The following is a 22,131-nucleotide window of genomic DNA, read 5'->3' as shown; positions in this document are numbered from 1 at the left end:
ATAAATTACCTTTCTGATTGGGACTGGTAATAATTCAGCCAATCAAAAACTTAGCTAGGGACTTCCCTGATGGTCCAGTGGTTAAGACTCCACACTCTCAATGCAAGGGGCCCAGGTTCGATCCCTGGTCAGGGAACTAGGTCTCACACGCCACAACCAAAGTTCACAAGTCACAGTGAAAGATCCCTTAGGCCACAACAAAGATCAAATATCCTGATGCTGCACCTAAGACCCAGCATAGCCAAATAAATAAATATTTTTAAAGACTTAGCTAAAGCAGGGAATTGCTTTTTAAGAAGTGATACAAAACACCCTAAATAGTTCATTGTAACTTAAAATATAAACATGCTTTTTTCCTGCTAACTTTTAATGTGGAGCCAAGATGTTTTCTTTGAATATTAGAACACTGATAAAAGTTCTCCATCAATTTCTTCAAAAACCACATTCACAATTCACATCTTCAGTTTCCAGTTTCCATTACTTTCAAGCAAAGTAAAATTTTAAGGACAATTATGAGGTAATCTGAACACACAATCCTTCCAAACTGTTTTGTATTTCTGCAGTCGTTTATAGTTGTCTCACCCACACCCAATTCAATAGCAATTTTTTATCAACTCACATTTATTGAGTCTTTCAAAGCATGCAATTTTGTTTTCATAGAAATAGCTCTCTTTTCATATTCAATGTTCGTTGGTTTACATAATATTTAATTAAATTATGGATTGATGTAGCGAATTGGTTGAGTCAAGGTTTGTTAAAAGAGGCCCCACCGCTATTTTTTTCTCCGAAGGCAAATTCTCCTCCTAAAGAGTTTGCCTGAAATTGACCTTCAAGGAAAATCACATTTTAAATATCAGGGGCCAATTATTATACATAGAGAACTCTTTGTGCAACAAATAAGAAAATAGTTTCTCAGGATACAAAAATAATTGAGGTAAGGTAGACCTCTGGCGTGAGAGGGGGTCACCAAAGCCTCTCTCTGAAAGCAACTAAAGTACAGAACGCTAGTAACAGCTATTTCAGGACCCTGGACAGCAACTGAAAGCGACCAACAGCGATTGATGATGACGCGTCAAACACCAGCGCTTTTGGAGAACAGTTGGAATCTACAGTGTATTTTCCCAGGGCTGATCCCATCAAGCTCCCTCACCCTCTCAGATCAGTTAGCATAGTTAGTTCTAACAGGTGGAACAGACTGGATGACCAGCAGCTTCACTGCCAGAAGGAGATAGTTTAGTTTGGAGCTAAAGGTGAAAACCTGGTGCTCAGTGAATGACAGGCAACAATCTCAGTGGTGACCAAACAAGGAAGGTCAGACATTACAACAGTCTTTGAGGTGGTGATTCTATCTGGTGCAAACATCAGCCTAGAGGACTAGCCAGAAATTTAATAGGGAAATGCAAGAAGTGAGCACTCACGGAGGTACTTATAACCATTCCACCTATCTGGCTGACCTGGAGTTGGTGGACATGCGTGGTGGGCGGGGTGGGGGTGGGACCAGCGGGAGGCTTATGAAGAACAAAAGCCAGAGCATCCTTAAAACAGCACACAGATCTATCCACATCAGCTAGAAACCTGTCTGGCTAAAAGTGTGTAAACACAGTCTCTGAAGAATCAATTGCTGGCCACTAAATCATGCAGACACGAAAATAAGACCTGGGAAACCAAGCTTAGAAATAATATCGCAACATGTTAATTTATTGTTATATATGTTTTTTTAAGTGAGAAAATATAGCCACATACCACAAATGAGATAGACTTCATAAGAAAGTTACTAAACAAACAAAAACCCTGAGGGGGAAAATTCAGAAAACAGTTTTGCTACTATACTACTATATAGTACCTAAAATTTCAAAGTTTCAACAAAAAATGATAAGACATAAAAAGAAATAGACAAGTGTGACCCACATGTAGGGAAAAAGCAGACAAAGATAAGTTATCTTTATTAATTTATATAATTAATTCACTATAATTTATTAAATTATGGATTATGTGCTATGGTGAGTGAGGTGTCACCAAATAATAAAATATAAACTTTTACTTGAAATTTAATTTTCAGCTTTATGTGAAATAGAATGGTGTGGATTCCTATAATCGTATATATAATGTGATGAATACTTTGAGCTAGATATTTGGAACTCTGTAAAACTCTGTAAGAAAATTAAAATGGTTAAATTAAAATTAAAATTGAAACCAACACTTTCTTTCCTTGTGAGTTTGTTATCCTGGTTTTTTTTTTTCAAGTATTTTTATTTCTGTACTTTCAAACTCTAGACCTAGATTTTTTTTATAACCTGACTGAAAGTCAAAGATATATACACACTCCTACAATGAGCCTCCCTTGGAAAACACAAGAAGATTAAACAGATTGTGAAATAAAAGCCTCATGTGTGCCAAACATGTGGGTGTATTCACTTCTTAATTTGTCATAAGCGACACGATTTTGTCTAAGGTACAATTTCAGTGTGGGGAAAATACCAATGAGAACTTCGAAGATACTCAGTACAGTCTCATCAGTTGACTAATAGTATTTCTTATGCTTTCTGTTGCCTTCAATAGGAAGACTTCAACTTTCTTTATAGTGTGTGTTGGCAAAGAAGAAAATATATTCTAATTACATCCAACAGAAGCTTTGAGACCAGAAGTGGGCATCCAGATAGTGCTTCAAGGGCCAGTGCAAAGCTCAGGCCTATCCATCCTGCGAGTCTCCCCAAGAGGCACAGTGCTGACCAGTCTCTAGTCAGCTTCCCTCAATTTCTTTATTGGAGGATAATCTCCAATAAATATAAGCAGCTCATATAGCTCAATATCAGAAAAACAAACACCCCAATTTTAAATAAAATGGGCAGAATACCTAAACGGACATTTCTCCAAAGAAGACATACAGATAGTCAATAAGCACATGAAAAGATGCTCAACATTTCTCATTATCAGAGGAACGCATATCAAAACTCTGATGAGGTATCACCTCGCACCATCAGCCAGTTTCTCTTTACTAACAGCCCCCGATGATGCCCTGTGGACCTGGCCCCACCTTGCCCCTTCCACAGCATTCCTGCAGAGAATGACTCCCTACTCCCGCCAGAGACCTGGGCGTGTGCACCGGTCCCCAGGCTGACTTCCTCCCAAGCCTACCAGTTGTAGCATCCATCTACAACTGCTGATAATTCAACTACAGTAGAAAAAAGTTTCTCTTCTGTGATTTATGATGACTGATGAAGACTGTTCTAAAACACAAAACTGCCAGGCAAATGGTTAAGAACACACTCATTTACAAATCAAGCAGATCAAGAACATCTCTTTGAATTCCCAAAGTCAAAGTACTCATGTCAAATGAGACCCATGGAACCATTAAAGGAAGTCTGGCAGCTCTCTATCAGCCATCAGGAACGCCTGCCAGTTGGAAAACTCAACTTTTTAACAGATGTCTCGTGGTTTGGAGTGCTGACGCAGGTGGGCCCTACCCACAGCTCTAGGACCCAGCTACGTGCCCCTGCACAGCCCCTAATATTTGATGAAATAACCACCCCTCTGGGTAGAGAGCCACTAGGGCTAATAAAATAACTACATTGGTGAATGAGAGCCTCCCCCCAGCCCTCCACACATGGGCTATCCAGTCTTCCACTTGCCAGCCTCATGAACCACTTAAGTCCAGGAAAGTAAAAAGTGAAAGTGAAAGCCACTCGGTCATATCCTACTCCTTTCAACCCCAAGGACCATATAGTCCATGGAATTCTCCAGGCCATAATATTAGAGTGGATGGCCTTTCCCTTCTCTAGGGGATCTTCCCAACCCAGGGATCAAACCCAGGTCTCCCACATTGCAGACGGATTCTTTACCAGCTGAGCCGCAAGGGAAGCCCAAGGATACTGGAGTGGGTAGCCTATCCCTTCTTCAGCAGATCTTCCCAACCCAGGAATAGAACCAAGGTCTCCTGCATTGCAGGCAGATTCTTTACCAACTGAGCTATCAGGGAAGCCCTTAAGTCCAGGAAGCTCTCGGAATTCTCTTGAGCTGTCAGGCAAGCAGTCATCTCCAAATGAAGAAAGCTTAAAAATGCAACCTAGATCCATATTTTACTGAAATCCCCATGTTCCACTCAGAGCCCTCCTGGTTCCCCTGAAAACACTAAAGCAAATCTTAACAAACCCAGGGCAATGATGCCTGGCTCACTTCATCAAAGTTTCTACCTTTCCTCCACAAACCTTTGTGGTAGGGTGAATTTACATGGGCATTTTTAAAAGCAAATGTTTCATAATTTTCAGATGTCTTTACAATTCTCATTTCAAATAGTCTCTGAGAATAAATTGCATTCATTTGCAGATAGAAATTGTAAAAAGCTTTAACTGCTTAAGTTTATAGGATTCCCAGGAAGGAAGAGGAATGTCTGGGAGACAAACCAGGCAGGAGGCCCATCCCTGGCCTCCTACACTCCTGCCATGAGTTCGTTAATCACGGATTGAACCAGGGACCCCTGCAATGGGAGTGAAGAGTCTTACCCACAGGACCACCAGGGAATCACGGATTTTAATAGTCACAAAAAATTTCATTCTATGGACATCCTATAGTAATTGACTTCATTTCATTACACAAGCAATATTTGAAGTACATATTTAAAAAGAGAAAAAAAGAAATAAGAATCATGCGTTCTGCCAACACCAATTTAGCATATTGGTAATTGCATCTCTAGATTTTTTTAAGAACACAAAAGAACAAATAAAGATAAATGTGGATTCTACTATATTTCTTACTTTGTCATCTTAACAACCACAACATTGTTGATCAGCTATACTCCAATACAAAATAAAAAGTTTAAAGGTAAAAAATTTTAAAATAATGTATACTGCTTTTTGTTTCTAATACTTGTTTTTCTTTGCTATTATTTTAGTTAATTATCATATTTCATTGCATGGACAGACTATGTTATCCTTTTTCAGATATTTAACTGGCTTCAATTAATAGCCACTATTAACAATGCTCTATCTTTATACATAAATCTTTACATGCATACTTGATTCATTTACTAATAAAAAATCCTAGAAATGATAGTGTCGAAGAATACTTTCCATTTGTTAAGTATTCTAGGTCATATTGCCCAACTGTCCTTCCAAAAAATGACTCTCAGATCTGCCATCAACAGTACTCAAGTGCTCACCTTCTCACCTCTTAAACAACTCTTAACATTATCTTCAAAATTTTTTTCCATCTGATAGCCAAAATAAGGTCTTTCACTATTTGAACGTGCATGTGTTTGCCATGAAGACTGAGTTTTTTCAAACTTTTCTTCTTATTAAAATCATCCAATTTGTTGTTAGGTTGTCCATCTTCTTCTTGTTAGATTATAGATCTCTTTTTCACTGAAAGACATTACCATTCTATCTTGCATATCATACTCCTTTGTCATTTTCCTGCGACATGTTTATGGCTTCTTTTTTTAGTATTTCTGTAATAAAAAATAAATTTCAGGACTTTGGGTTCTGGAAACTAGGTAAACTAAGGCTTTCTCCCAGCTCCACTCAATAGAACCCACATAGAAATTATAGATCAAAAGAATAAAATTAAATATACAGCTTAAGTTAAAAGACAAGAGAAATTCCTTGGTGCCAAAAACGCAGGAGTAGGATAAAACCATGTGCCACAGTCACGACACTTAAGAGGCATGTCAGACTCAACACGGGCCGTAAGGGGCTTGTGTTTGAATAGTTACATAAGAATGGGTGATAAGCTTTAAATCCACAGAAAGCAGAGAGCAAAAGCAGAAATTATTCCCTCACACCAGACCATGGAAAAACTGTTAACTTCATGAAAGAGAAGACTGGCTCTTAAATGAAAATGCACTCTGTAGCAACTCTTTCACAATCAATCAACCATGAGACTACCACAAGAGGAAAGAAAGAAAAAGTAAGGAAAAGTTTTGCTGAAAACGTGTTCACAATCCAAAATTACAAACCATGCTCACTATTCACGGTTACAGTATACAGAAAAAACGGGCGCAGCTGAACTTGAGACGAAGAACAGTCTTAAAAGACTCCTGGATGATTACCCTTTCAATGAGTGAAGAGATAGAAGAAGTACAAATTTACAAAAATAGAAAAATATGAAAAAACTTATTGGCAAATGAACGTTTAGAAACTAAACTTTTCCTGTACAAGACCAACATATCAAAGTAAGATTAAACATAACTGAAAAGTTAATTAAGTGGAGAAGAGAGAGATGAGAAATTAATGAGACAAAGAGGTAGGAAATGTCTAATAGGGCTTTTAAAAAGGAGAGTGGAAAATAAAAGTAGGAACTTCCCTGGCAGTCCAGCGGTTAAGACGCTGAACTTCCACTGCAGGGCCTGTGGGTTTGATTCCTGGTTGGAGAATTAAGATCCCACATGCCAGGTGGCACAGCCAAAAAAGGAAGAAAAAAAAAGTAATATTTTAAGAGATAATAGATGAGACTCTTCTAGAATTAATGAAAGACATGAATCTTCAGTTAAAGTATAATGAGCTCTAAAAATGATACATTTTTAAAACCCCACCCATAGACTCATATAATGAAACTAGAACATCAAAGTCAAAATGAAGCGTCATAAAAGAGACTTGAGGGGGAAAATAGATGATCTATAAGAACAAAGAACAATAATTAAACCGACAGCAGACTTCTCACCAGTGACAACAGACGCGGGAACACAATAAACTAAAAGCTTTAAATGACTAAGTGAAATTATATATCACCCCAGAACTCCATATGCAGCTTATACATGCCTCAAGGAGGAGGAAGAAACAGTCACTTTCAGATAAAGGCTGAGATTTACATATCATAGCAGAAAAGTAAAAACAAAGAAAGTGAACGTGTTAGTCACTCAGTTGTGTCTGACTCTTTGTGACCCCATGGACTAGACCACCAGGCTCTTCTGTCCACGGAATTATCCAGGCAAGAATCCCAGCGCAATACCTGCTGGCACAGACACTACGGTTTAGTTCCTGTTGGCTGAGTTTATGCTGTGGTCCCACCATCTAGTCCTATCCAGTTCCATCTTTTAGGGAGGGGTCCTCATCACCTTCACTGACCCATTCCAGAATCCCTGGAGTTGTCCTTGAAACAGTCACTCAGTTGTCCCCAACTCTCTGTGACCCCATGGACGATAGCCCTCCAGGCTCTTCTGTCCATGGAACTCTCCAGGCAAGAATACTGGGGTGGGTAGCCATATCTATTAAAGGGAATAACACAGGAGAGGGGAAATGAGCCCTAAGACAACAGTGGGAGGAAAGAAGCAAGGATAAGTAAGGAAACGGGTAAATAAATGAGTAAAATTATGCAAGCATTGAATGAAAAAAATAAAAGGAGTAACAATAGTAAGGACTTATTTGGAGGACTGAAAACAAATAGAACTAAAATTCTATAAAAAAGAAACATGGGCATGGGGAAAGGAAAGATCAGAATTAAAATGTTCTAAAGTCCTTGAATTATTCAGGATAAGGTTATTGTTGTAGCTGTTGTTTTAATTAACTATGCATGTTAAAAATTAAAGTGTAACCAATAAAAGAATAGAAATAGAATGAATAAATTTCAAAAACAGTTGAAGCTAAAAAGGGCAATAAAGAATATTTTATTAACCTAAAAGAAAGCAGGGAAGAAAAACAGCAGAGAAAAAGCATGGTAAATAGAGAACAGAAAATAAGATGGTTGGTATAACTTCAAATAGATTCATAATCTTATAAATTAATCAGATTAAATGTATTAAACAGAAATCCGCTGATTGAATGCTTATCTATTTGGCCATATGCTATTTACCAAAGACTCATCTGAAACATAATGGCATGTAAATGTTAGAAGTCTATGAATGGGAAAGATATGCTGGGCATAAACAACTAAAAGAATGCTGGTGTAACAACATGAGTATCATAAAAGGAAGACTAAACAAAAAAATACAGATATAGAGATATACTTATTTAGACACAGTTGTTATCATTTACATAAGGATAAAAGGGGCAGTTCACAAGAAAGAATAATAACTCACACTTATGGAGCACTTACAATGTGCCAGACACTATTCTAAGTGTTTTAAATTTTCATTTTAATTTATTTATTTATCTGCGCCAGGTCTTAGGATCTTCAATCTTTGTTATGACATTCAGGATCTCTTTAGTTGCTGCATGTGGGATCTAGTGGCTAGACCAGGGATTTAAGCCGAAGCCCCTGTATCGGGAGTGTGGAGTTGTAGTGACTGGATGAGAGGAGTCCCTTTAAGTACTTTTTATATGTATTAATTTATTTAATCTTCACAATGATCCCCAAAGCACTGCTCATTATACAGATGAGAATACTGAATTACAGGAAAGATCCAGAGCTCGTCGACAATATAGTCACCATTCAAACCCAGCCAGTCTGGCTCCAGGGTCTAAATTCTGCATTTTTTGCTAACAGCATGACTTCAAAATATATGAAGCACCCATTTATAGAACTGCAAAGAAAATTAGCAAATTCACAATCATAATAGAAAATTTAATATGCATGCCTCAATATCTAATTAAGCTAATAAAAAATTAGTGAAGATATAGAACACAATTAAAATACTTGACTTACTGGCTCTATATATGAGGCATCATTCCCAACAATTAGAGAATACATAGTCTTTTCAAGCAGCATGAAACATTTATAAAAATAGATCACATGAAAGGTTGCAAAGCCATTCGCTCTATAAATCCCAGATAATGAAAAGCACAGAGGCCATGATTTCTAACTACAGTGTAATTAAACTACAAATCAATACCAAAAAGATAACCCCAAATAACCCATATATTTGGAAATTCTGAAACATACTTTAAACTATATTAAGGTCAAAGGACAAATTGCAATGTACATAATAAAATCTTTAGAAAAAATGATGACAAAAATACTGCATATCCAAAGTTACAGAAGTACTAAGGAAATGGTGATTCTATAGTCTTAAAAGTCTCTATTAGAAATAAAGGAAGATTAGAAATTAATGAGCTTCATTGTGCAACTGGATCCAAATTGGGAAAGGATTATGTCAAGGCTGTATATTGTCACCCTGCTTATTTACCTTATATGCAGAGTACATCATGAGAAATGCTGGACTGGATGAAGCACAAGCTGGAATCAAGATTGCCGGGAGAAATATCAATAACCTCAGATATGCAGATGACACCACCCTTATGGCAGAAAGTGAAGAAGAACTAAAGAGCCTCCTGATGAAAGTGAAAGAGGAGAGTGAAAAAGTTGACTTAAAGCTCAACGTTCAGAAAACTAAGATCATGGCATCTGGTCCTATCACTTCATGGCAAATAGATGGGAAGCAAATAGTAACAGTGAGAGACTTTATTTTGGGGGGCTCCAAAATCACTGCAGATGGTGACTGCAGCCATGAAATTAAAAGATGCTTGCTCCTTGGAAGAAAAGCTATGACCAACCTAGACAGCATATTGAAAAGCAGAGACATTACTTTGCCAACAAAGTAATGTCTGTCTAGTCAAAAATATGATTTTCCCAGTAGTCATGTATAGATGTGAGAGTTGGACTATAAGGAAAGCTGAGCGCCAAAGAATTGATGCTTTCGAACTGTGGTGTTGGAGAAGACTCTTGAGAGTCCCTTGGAATGCAAGGAGATCAAACCAGTCCATCCTAAAGGAAATCAGTTCAGAATATTCATTGGAAGGACTGATGTTGAAGCTGAAACTCCAATACTTTGACCACCTGATGTGAAGAACTGACTCATTGGAAAAGACCCTGATGCTGAGAAAGATTGAAGGCAAGAGGAGAAGGGGACAACAGAGGATGAGATGGTTGGACAGCATCTCCGACATGATTGGACATGAGTTTGAGTAAACTCCAGGAGTTGATGATGGACAGGGAGGCCTGGCATGCTGCAGTCCATGGGATGGCAAAGAGTCAGACACGACTGAGCAACTGAACTGAACTTACTATGCAACTAAAGATAGAAAAATTCAAGAAGCTATAAAGGAGGGAGAAATGATAAAGTAAGAGTAACTAACACAATACAAAAAAAAAAAAAAAACCCTCATAAGTTGTTTCTAGAAAGTTTTATAAAATTTGTCCTGAGGAAGAAGAGTACAAGTCACTTCAAACCCAAAGCTGGGAGATCAGGGTCTCCACTCACCACTGTGTGACCCATTGGCAGTTTCCTTAATCTCTCTGGGAGCAGTTAGCGCATCTATAAAATTAGTCAGTTAGGGACTTCCCTGGGGGTGCACTGGTTAAGACTCCACAACCCCAGTGCAGGCGTCCTGGTTCAATCCCTGGTCGGGAAACTAGATCCCACGTGCGAGATCCCACATGCTGCAACTAAGACCCGGTACAGTCAAATAAATAAAACAAATAACAAAAATAACAAAATGAAATTAGATCAACTCAGAAACACTCCTCTTCCAATATTCACAGAGATTATTTACTAAGAAGAATATATAGGGAATTGCAATGCAAATGGCTGCTATAGGAGAAAAGTCTTTGGTCCTGATGCAAACAGTCTGAAAAAATATAACCAGAAAGTGAAGAAACACATTCTGTGGGCAGCTTCTCCCTTGGCACCACCCGAGACTGAGCTAGGAAAATGTTAGCGAATTCCCAACTGAGTGAGGAAACCACATTTATTCAAAAAGCCTGCTCCTGGAGAATTCATAACTCCAAGCTGTAGAGGTTCTAAGACTATTGGGTCCATGTGAGTGTGAAATCCCAAATGTATGGCAACTTTAGGACATGCACAGTAAAGAATAAACACTCAAAAATATTTTTGAATAAATGAACTAAGATGAATATGCAACATAATGCATGAAAGGCCGTGCTGATCCAGATTTCCGGATAAAGACAGTTTAATTAATCACTCAGTTCATTTGTTTAAAAAGAAAAAAAAAAAGAAAAGAAAAAGTTGTACTAAATGCCTAAGAGCCTATGGCTTTAAATTAGATTAAATCATGGCTGACAATGATGGATACCTATCCTGATTAACTAGAAAAATGGACTTCAGTCTTTCCCATGTGCCTGTGGGAAGGAAGGGGCCACAGACATCAAAGATAGTGTGAATACAGCCCCGAAGTTTCTTATGACCTCTCTACCTAGAGAATGACAGATGAGTAGAATCCACACTTTGAGAAAAAGACCCTGACCATGTGGACAGGTTATTTGAAAAATGGAATATGCTCTCGCTCACTTTTATTTTTTCAGAGTTGAAAACATCTCTTCTTTATTTGAGTATGGTGGATTTACAATGTTGTGTTAGCTTCAGGTGTACAGCATAGTGAATCACAATTACACATATATTCACTCTATTTTAGATTATTTTGCCATGTAGGCCATTATATAGTATTAAGTAGGGTCCCCTGTGCTATACGTGCATACTCAGTCACTAAGTCATGTCCAGCTCTTTGCGACCCCATGGACTGTAGCCTGCCAAGCTCCTCTGTCCACGGGATTTTCCAGGCAAGAATATAGGTCCCCATTATGAGCATATCATAGCATCTAATTTGATCTGTGTTGAGTCAGGTTTGTGACAGGTCTTGTTTGCAAAGGAATGAGAAGGTAAATGTTCTAGCAGCACTGAGGTTAATCAATGCCCTGTTACACAGATTGGTGCACAGGTGTGCAAAAAGCTCCAAAATGGTCAATCTATAAACTCATAGAATAATGACAAGCATCAAAAAGTGTAGGAACCTTGTAACTTCCCTGGTGGTCCAGTGGTAACGACTCCATGCTTCCAGTGTAGGAGGGCACAGGTCAATCCCTGGTTTGGGGAACTAAGATCCCACATACCATGCAACAAGGTCAAAAAAAATTGTTTTAATTTTTTTTAATAAATAAATATAGGAACCTATACAGAGCAAAAAGCGGGCTTCTTGTCCTTTGCAAAAACATGAGGAAGCCCAAGTCAACCCACAAAACTTCAGCTAAGGGGGCTCGTCTTCTGCATGACTTACACACGTGTGTCTTTCCAGGCCAGACCACCCCCAGCTGTCAGTATTAACTCCCGGGAGAGAAGCCCAGTTCCTTGTACCCTTAATGCTTTCCCTATGTCAGCACTCCCCTCGTTACGTGTGAGCTAATGTTAGAATGGAACATTTGGGGCAGATCGAGAAGAATAAATTTGACAGTTTTCAGTTTCCTGTCTAAGACCAGAACTGGAAAGTCAGAAAAAGTCTCCAGGGAAGAAGGCTGTGTAATTGTTTGAGAGATGGTGTGGCAGCCTCCTGGAGACTTAACCATTTAAGAGACCATATCCTATCGCTTTCTATGAGGAATTTAAAATAAAACACAAGTGAACATATCTGAAAACAGACTCGATGGACACAGAGAACAGATTGGTGGTTGCCAAATGGGACCGGCGGGAAGGGATGGAGTCGAAGTTTAGGATTCACAGAGGTAAACTAATATATATGTATTAATAGAATGGATAAACAACAAGGTCCTACTGTATAGCACAGGGAACTATATTCAATATCCTGTAATAAACCATAATGAGAAAGAATGCATATATATGTGTATAACTAGTCACTTTGCTATGTGCCAGAAATTAACTTGTAAATTAACTGTACTGCAAAAAAATTTTAAAAAATAAATAAAACAGGCCTTGGTCGTGCTAAGCTTTCCTGACCACTCAATCTACAAATGGGTCAGTTCATCTGGAATGTTAAGCAGGGTCAAAGCTTTGGGCATGCCACCCACCGCCCCTTCCAGAAGCCCGAGGACCAGCTGCTTCTTAGTGACATGGGTCTTGGTTGAGAAATGGGTCCGTCTTTTCCTTTATGAGCTTGTCTCTCTCTTGCTTCCTGCCAGCTTTGCCAGCTCCTCGAGAGGAGGGCTCCCTCTGCCCAGTGATACACAATCTCCTCTGAAATTCAGCCAGGCCAGCCAGAGAAAACAAGATCCAGGACGTCCTCATTCAAGAGAGAGAGAAGACAAGAACTTGAAATTTTTCTCATTCAATAAAGCCCATAAGTCAACATTTGCCCCTCAGTTCCCTCAATATCCCTTCAAAATGCTGGAAACTAACTTGAATTCATTTTTATAAGGCTCATTTTCTTAGGCTAAGGAAAAAAATTCAAGTGTGAAAACACAAAAGAAGGGCGCTTGTTTGTGTCTCTGAGGTTCTCGCTCAGCCTTCCTCCCTCCCCACCCCTTTTATCTCCAGATGTGTGCTGGGCAGCCAGCGCAGCTCCAAATTCCATGGAGTCATGTATTTTTTAAATGTCGATCTTTAAAGGGCACCACTGCCAATGGTTCAGCCGCATTGCGGACATTTAATTACGTAAATGAAGTACACTCAAAGAAATGCATGTTGGGCTTTTTTTGTTTGCTTCTTTCCACAACTCCACTTCAATCTGTATTTTTCCCCTTCTAATTGAAATTAATTTCCCTTGCTGTTTTGTGTTACAAAACACCTGGATGGGGTTATTATTCTGGAAAGCTAATTATAAAATCAGAAGGCTAAGCATGAGGCAGATTTCCTAAATTGCAGGTGGCGGTGGCGGCAAGTGCCGATGGAAGGGAAAACATTCACAAATGCAGGTGAAATACGCTTGCAAAAAAATCCCCCATGGGCCTAGCAATGCCCCCAGATCAGTTGATCTCTGAAGGCTTCCTTTGGAACACACTGTCTCCCCGTAGGACTAATGTATGCATTCCCCCAACTTCGTGGAGGAGAGCTCCCGGCAGGTCACGCTCAGCAATCAGGCCCCTGCGGCGACTGCCTCGCCCACGGTCACGTATACTTTCGAGAGCAGCTGACTCCACTGGCCGATCCTTCTGAACCTTCTCATCCGATCTTGGGACAACTCTGAGGGGCGATCCCAGCTTCAGAGCTACCTGAGGCACCATCCTGAGGATCACTGATACTTCATCACAGCTCAGCTTCCCCCTCTGCCCAGTCCTGCCCCTGCCCTTCCACAGGTATGGATCCCAAGAGCGCTTCCTAGAAAGCCCCTGCATCAGTCAGCAGCAGGGTAAGCTTCCCAGGGAGCCCTCTTTCCCCTGCAAAGAGGGGAGACAGAGATGGATTTAAAAAAAAAAACTGACCTGCCATTCATGGCATTTATGGCATTCATGGCAATTAAGCCCGTCCACACTAATTCACTTATTCCACGGCTAAGGGTTTTTTAAGACCCATTAGTACCAGCTCACTAATGGCTGCTTACATTAGCCCCAGCCTAAAGTCCAAGGAAAAAAAGAAAAAAAAACAGATGACAGCCCTGGGAAGTCATCAGGAAAAGGAAAGCTAATTGGCAGCATGTAAGAACAGCCTCTGGAGAAGGCAACGGCAACCCACTCCAGTACTCTTGCCTGGAAAATCCCATGGACGGAAGAGCCTGGTAGGCTGCAGTCCATGGGGTCACTAAGAGCCGGACATGACTGAGCGACTTCACTTTCATTTTTCTCTTTCATGCATTGGAGAAGGAAATGGCAACCCACTCCAGTGTTCTTGCCTGGAGAATCCCAGGGACGGGGGAGCCTGGTGGGCTGCCGTCTATGGGGTCGCACAGTGTCAGACATAACTGAAGTGACTTAGCAGCAGCAGCAGCAACATAGCGCAGGGAACTAGATGCAATGATATCTATTCAATGATTATCCTATGATAAACCAGAACAGAAAAGAATATAAAAGAAAGAATGCATATATGTGTACCACTTTGCTGTACAGCACAGGGTGGCCCAACATTGTAAATCAACTATTCTTCAATGAAATTTTTTTCAATAAAAAAATAAATAGACCCAGAACACGCTGGTCTAATCTGTGGTGGTCGCACTCCACCCAAGAATAAAGAGGAGGAATTCTGAAGGACTGGAAGGCCTGCACACTCGCCTTAGCTCAGGCTGCTCTGACAGAATCCCATACACGGGGTGCTTAAACAACAAACCGTTATTCTCACTGTTCTGAAGGCTGAAAAGTCTGAGACTTGGTTCTTGATGCGGGTCCCTTTCTTGGCTTGCACGCGGAAGAGAAAACAGGCTGCCTTCTCTTCCCACAAGGGCACCAAACCCGTTGTGAGGGCCCCACCCCCACGACCGGACACACACATAACCACCTCCAGAGGCCTCACCTCCACACACCATCGCACTGGCAGCTAGAGCCGCAACATATGAATTCTGGAGGGACACAAGCATCAAGTCCATGATAATATCCTTTGAGCAATTCAAAAACACCAGGCCTTTGACAAGATTTGGGCAGCCGAGTTTCCAGTTACGTTTCCTGCCAAATAACTGGAGAGCAAATGCCATCTGTCTGGGCAGAAGTGGGCACTGACCTCAGGAGACATGTGGGTGAGCTTGGAGATTCCAAGGACAAGAGCATCTGGCTAAGAAAGGGCTCTCTCTTCTCCCAATTTTCCCAGCATGAGAATGAATGGACAAACAGAGTCTTAATATATTCAGTCATGGAATTCTATGTCACAGTGATTCTTGGTCTCAAAAAAGCTTGGTAAGCCGGAATTACAAATTGTTAAACACGGACTTAAATGTTATTTATTTAGAGCTATTGATGAAGAACTTTAAGGTTATTGATGTATCCTTTAAGAAAACCTCCTAATGTTATTTAATGTTATCAATTCAGAACTTTAATGTTATTGATGTTAAACATCAATAAAGCACCTATAACCCATAGATTATTGAATTTTTACCTCTAGGAATATATCTTTTAAGAAATCATCCAAAATGTCACAAAATAATGTACACAAAGATATTCATTATGGGTTATAATAATGATAATCTGGAAACAACTTGAATAACCTTCAGCTGAGGAACACTTTAAGTAAATAAAGTATTTAGTGAGCAAGAATAGTCAATAACAAACATTAGTTACCAAGTATGCTATACTGTTAAAAAAAAAAATGAAAATTGCATTTACTATAGAGACAAAATTGTTTTAAAAGTTAACAAAATCCATGCACATAACAATGATTAGGAGGACTTCCCTTCCCTCGTGGTCCAGTGGTTAAGACTCCACCCTCCCAATGCACAGGGCCCGGGTTCAATCTCTGGTCAAGAACTAAGATCCTGCATGCCTCTCAATGTGGTAAAAAAAAAAAAAAAAAACAACTTACAACAAAAATAAAATAAAATGATATCTATTCACAAAAGTCACCAAAAAATCAATTTAAAAAATGATTAGAGGGATATGTCTAAAAATGATGACAATGTTTAGAAACAATAATTATATTTTTTAATCTCACATTATCTTTCTTCAACTTTTATTGCAAGAATATTTATATAATAAATTTTCAAGGGAAAAAAAAACAAAACCAGGAGTCCTGATGGATTCACATACTTTCCAAAATGGCATCCAGAACGGGGTAGAAGGAGGAATTCGGAAATGACCCACTGATAGATTAGGGTCAGCTGCAGTGCCTCCCAAGGCCCACTCACCTCAGTGAGAGCTGACTTCCTGACCAAGGGAAGGATCTTCCTTCCCAAAGAAACAACCCCAGGATTGGATTCAAGCTTAACTGGTACCAGAGTCTCCATTTATTTCCTAAGCTACCGTCTGAATTGAACCACTGCTGTATTTCAATCTCACGAAAACCTCTGTCTTCAGAGGGAAAAAAAAAAAAAATGCAGTCACTATAGGAGAAAAGATAAGAAATAAAAAGGGCAAGTCCCACTTCCCCTGCATGAAATCTCATAGCAATTTCTGGAATGGAAGTGGCATTGTCTCTAATTCCCCCTGGGGAGCCTGAAACAGGGATGAAGTCCTTGTCCCTACAAAACACGAACTGCCTCCCAGCTATGAGGATATATTTTCAAAACCAAACTTCAGAACCTATGCATTTGACGGTCAGAATGGAGTATGTGAAGCTGGAGCTATTCCAGGACTTATGAACAATCAGGACTTCTGATTCACACAGCAAATAGCCCTTCCTGGGTGGTGATCCAAGTGCTGCCCGTGGTGCTATATATGAAAAATCCAATAGCTGTATTTCTCCAAACTCTATAGAGCATAAACGGACAAAACAGTTTTCCATTACTTCTAGGTATGAGACAATGAGTGGTAGGACTTAGATGCCAAAATGGCAGTGCTTCTAAAATATTTTCAGGATTTATGTGGATGATGCAACAGAAACTTTGAGAGTTGTCAAAGGAAATCCGAGCTGAGGAGTTGTGTTAGTCACAGCTATCATTACAGTGCTGTAAAGGGAATGGGGAACTCAGGAGATGCTTGAAATGCTTCCTTAGGGCTGAATTTCTGAGGCAATGAGCTCACTGTGAGCAAAATTTATCCCCCAGGCTTCCACCTTTTGCATCCAGAGTTCTCCCGGGCGTGCTTGCGTCCTCACTCTCGACTGACTCTTTGCAACCCCGTGGACTGTAGCCCACCAGTCTCCTCTGGATATGGAATTTTCTAGGTAGCCCACCAGTCTCCTCTGGATATGGAATTTTCCAGGCAACAATACTGGAGTGCGTTGCCATTTCTTCCTCCTGAGGATCTTCCCAACCCAGGGACTGAACCCATGTTCTTGCATTTCCTGTCCTGGCAGGAAGGTTCTTCACCACTGAGCCACCTGGGAAGGGTTCTCTGTCAATCAAACTATTGTCTCCAAAATCCTCTCCTAACCACTGAGAAGCCAGCCTTGGTGTTTGGATCTTTCTTGTGATGTAAATCCCCTGGGTAAGATACCAGTTTAAACTGTCACTATCCCCTTCAGATTCAAGATTTCTGAGAGGAAAAGAGGAGATATAATGAGAACACCAATTGTCTGAGAGGCTTGTGGACAGAGAATCACAGAGGACACGCAAAGGGTCCCGGGGTGGGCAGGACTGGGGCACTAATAAGGCTGGCTCTCACTCATCCTGCTGCTGGATCCAGCTTCCCCACCCTGTTCATCACCAGCAGGGAAAGGACCTCTGGGCCTGCATTTATTACCCATCTCCACGCTGCTTCCTTCAGTCTGCCTCTGGGGCAAAGTAAACACAGGACGACTAACGGCTCAGATGGTAAAGAATCCACCTGCAATGCAGGAGACGCAGGTTCAGTCCTTGGGTTGAGATCCCCTGGAGAAGGGAGTAGCACTCCACGCCAGTACTCTAGCCTGGAGAATTCCATGGACAGAGGAGCCGTGTGGGCTACAGTCCATGGGGCTGCAAAGAGTCAGACACGACTGAGTGACTATTTCAAGAACAACTGCAAAGATTCTGGAATGGGTCGGCTAAGGTGATGAGGACCCCTTCCTAAAAGATGGAGCTGGATAGGACTAGACAGTGAGACTACAGCATAAAACTCAGCCAACAGAAACTTAACCGTAATATCCGTGGAAGCAGGCAAAATACCTATTCACGCACCACTGTACCCACAGCTCAGGGCCCGCTATGGAGAAGGGCCTCTGTGGAGCTGCTGCATGAAAGGATAAGCCCTCTTGGCCTTCAGGGTCGGTTACAGCTTCCTTGTTGTCCCTGTGGTCCCTGCACCTGCTCCAGCAGCTGCTGCTGTTGCAGAATATAGATGCTCTTTGCAAAACACCAGTCTGCGTTGTTGCCCCCAAGGAGAGACCCACTCTTCTTTGGGGGATTGTAGAAACTCAAGTACTGTGACTTGGAGTTACAGGGACAGAGTGAGAGTCCAGACCCTTCCCAAGCCCAACAGAGGACCTACAGACCCCAGAAGATAGAGGTGGTCCTGCCACAGCCCACCTCTCAAGGTTGCCCTCAAAATGTCCCCAAGGTTCTGATTTCCCATGGTCTCAAGAATCATCCCCGCAGCCACCATCCAGCAACCTGCCTGCACTCCAGCAAAGTTCACACGACAAGACTTTGTCTTTTCTGTGTTTTTTCCAAATTTTTATAATAGGCCTGCACTGATTTCATAATGGGAAAACCCACTCTATTTTAAATTGTTTAAAATAAATTCAAGTTTTCTAAGGTGAAAGAGAAACTTTGCTCCAGCCTTACTGCTCCTGGCTGTGAATCCGGGGAGTTTATTTTGGTCCCATCAACACCCACTCCAAAGTCCCATATGGTCTGTGCAGAAGTAAATACGTTCTACTTTTTTAAAGGGCCATAGACAGTTTCACTCTGCATTTCAAATAGAAATATAAACTTCTCAGCTGTTGTAAGGGAAAAAAAAAAAAAAAACTATCCAGGATCCATGGAACTAACCCTTCCTTTCTTCCATGTTTCCTCCCAAGGACACTGAAATCCCTTTTTCAAGGATTTGGCCACCCATTTATCTGAACTGCTTCACTCTGACCTCTAAAGTGCATACTCAGTCGCTCGGTCAAGTCTGACTCTTTGCAGCCCCCTGGACTGTAGCCCGCCAGCCTCGTCTGTCCACGGCATTCTCCAGCCAAGAATACTAGAGTGGATTGCCATTCCCTTCTCCAGGGAATCTTCCCAAGCCAGGGATCGAACCCAAGTCTCTTACGTCTCCTGCATTGGCAGGTAGGTTCTTTAGCCTAGGCCACCTGGGAAGCCTGAGACAGGCACCCCCTACAGAGGCTGCCACAAGCCTGTGGAATGCCCAGTATTTGCTCCCAGAGCTCCCCTTCCACATCTAGCCCCCTTATGATGCCCCTTCATTGTTTCTTGTTTTGTTTTGTTTTAAAGAAACTCCTCTCCTCTTTTTTTTCAGCGTTGAACTTTTTATGTTATTTTAATTTGGGGAGGCCTCACCATGTGGCAGCTGGGATCTCAGCCCCCCAAGCAGGGATCAAACCTGTGCCCCCTGCATTGGAAGCATACAGTCCTAACGCCTGTACCGCAGGAAAGTCCCTCCTTCTTCATTCTTATATTCATGCAACAAATGATCCAGTGCCAGCTCCTGGCCAGCCTCTGGGGATACAGTAAGGAACAAACTAATCAAAAAATTCTGCACCATGCAAAAGCCTGTGTCAGAGACAAAGGGAATTTCCCAGGGAGAAATCCTCAGGGATATTCAATCAGGACACCAGGCAGCTAGGCAAGACCCAGGTCTGTCCAAGGTGGCTGGGTGTTGGAAGGAACCCTTATCCAAAAAGCTGAGTCTGTGATGGAGAAATTTCAGGACCAGTGTAGCCCACCGGGGCCAGCATTCAGGACACAGGGCCTGGCCCACCGCACCAGGCTGCCCTCCAGGCTAGCCAAGTCCAGACTTAAGGCTCACACAAAGTAAGGATACCAACACTTCATTCTTTAAAACATTCACAGTTTCGATTTTAAAAGAAGCACTAAGGGTCATGTGGAAAAGCAGAACTTGGCTTGACTTCTTAACACTAACTTTATAATTTAATTTTTTTTCCTTTTTACTCAATTAAGTAGAAAGGGGGGTTCAGGATTGGGAACACATGTACACCCGTGGCGGATTCATGTTGATGTATGGCAAAACCAATACAGTATTGTAAAGTAAAATAAAATAAAACAAATTCCAAAAAAAAAAAAAAGAAAAATCATACACATTTTAGCTCTTAGGATATCCACAATTACTCTTGATAGGGCCTTCATTTTAATATTAACTCTTAAGAGTGGAGGCTTGTATGTCACCCTTCACTTTTAGGTATAAAATTGACGCCCTCAACTACTGACTATGTTACTTTTATTTTTTGGACTCGCCAAGTGGCATGCGGGATCTTAGTTCCCCAACCAGGGATCGAACCCACGCCCCCTGCTTCCAATAACAAAAAGCTTAATACTTCTCCGTCTGCCCTAACAGATGCCCTCCCAGCTGAGGCTTTGCCTTTAGCCTGGCCCAGACAGCTGCCTATCTACCAGCCTGTAATGAGAATTGTAACCCCTTCTTCCGCTCAGACTCCCTCCTCTCAGGAGCTTATATCCTGGCTGTTTTCATTTGCATGCAAATCTTAAATAAATAGCTTGCCTAGAATAAACTTGGCCTTTAAAACACACAGATATTCACACTTTTTCTCCGTCCCTCTGCCTCTCCCCTCTTCCTCTTCCCTCTCCTTCTTCTCATCCTCCCCACACGCCTGCCTCCCACTCTGTGCCACCCTGTCCCTGAGCCACGGAAGAAGCATCCTCCGGACGCCTCGCCACCCTGCCCCTGCTCATCCACAGCAACTCTCCAGTTTCTCCCTGTCCTTCCGCAATTCAGCTTCTCACCCCAGTGCTGCCTTTCTGGAGTTGCCACCAACTCACTCCTTACCACCCGCACGGTGGCCACCCCCAACTCCTGCCACATCCAAGAAAGCAAGGCCATCTTGCTCACTCAGTGGCCTCCTGGCCATTGAATCCAGCACCTCTACTCAAGCCTGAAACTCTGATAATCCTGACACTACCTCGAGTCATCACAGTAGCCACTGTTTACTGAGCTCTTATGTTCTCCATGGGATGTTAAGCCTTCCGTGTTCATTATATTATTTACTCTGCAACAATTAAAGAGGACTTCAGGACACTCCTGGTGGTCCAGTGGTTAAGAATCTGCCTGCCAACACAGGGGACACGAGCTCGACCCCTGATCCGGGAGCTAAGCCTGTATACCGCAACTACTGACCCCGTGTTCTACAGGCCGTGCTCCGCAACAAGAGAAGCCCAATTACCATAACTAGAGAGTAAACTCCGCTTGCACAAGCCCCACATGCAACAGTGAAGACCTGGTGCAGCCAAAAATTTAAAAAAAAAAAAAAACTACAAAAGAGGGACATTCCGTTGAGAGGTAAGGGTGTGTCTCCTTCCCCTGAATCAACAGCTACTTTGGCTGATTGAACCCAGTGGGAGTACAGCTATGCCAGCTCTCAGCCCTTGACCTTAAAAGACCAGCAGCCTCTGCTTTCTGTCTCCTGGAACTCTCACTCTTGGACCTCTGAGGGGCCCTGATGGAGTGGGCACACAGGCAGGCCCTCAGACCCCAAGCAGAGGGGTGCCCAACCCACCCAGCCTCTCCAGCCAACCCAACACAGGACTCGGATCTTCTGGAGCATAGACATGTTGCCCCCCGCCCCCCAACCCAGCCCAAACTGCAGATTCACAAATACAACTAATGAGCATCGGCCTTTTAAGACGTTAAGCTGTGAGTAATGCATGCCACGATAGATACAGAGCATAGAAATTACTATCATATCACTTTCATCTTTTGTGATTTTACTATTATTTACCACTGGAAGCGGAAGTGTTAGTCACTCAGTTGTAGCTGACTCTTTGCGACCACGGACTCTATCCTGCCAGGTTCCTCTGTTCTTGGATACTCCAGGCAAGAATA

General features: G+C 41.6%; 1 non-coding gene across 1 annotated transcript; it reads left to right on the top strand.

Moving 5' to 3' along the window:
- The first annotated feature begins 63 nt into the window (after positions 1-63).
- TRNAE-CUC (transfer RNA glutamic acid (anticodon CUC)) lies at positions 64-136 on the top strand. The gene has a single exon. It is a non-coding gene; the product is annotated as a tRNA-Glu (tRNA).
- Positions 137-22,131: the final 21,995 nt, after the last annotated feature.

The sequence above is a fragment of the Ovis aries genome, chromosome 19 (genome assembly GCF_016772045.2).
Source record: "Ovis aries strain OAR_USU_Benz2616 breed Rambouillet chromosome 19, ARS-UI_Ramb_v3.0, whole genome shotgun sequence".
Classification (NCBI taxonomy): domain Eukaryota; kingdom Metazoa; phylum Chordata; class Mammalia; order Artiodactyla; family Bovidae; genus Ovis; species Ovis aries.
This window is presented reverse-complemented; position numbering and strand designations above follow the sequence as displayed.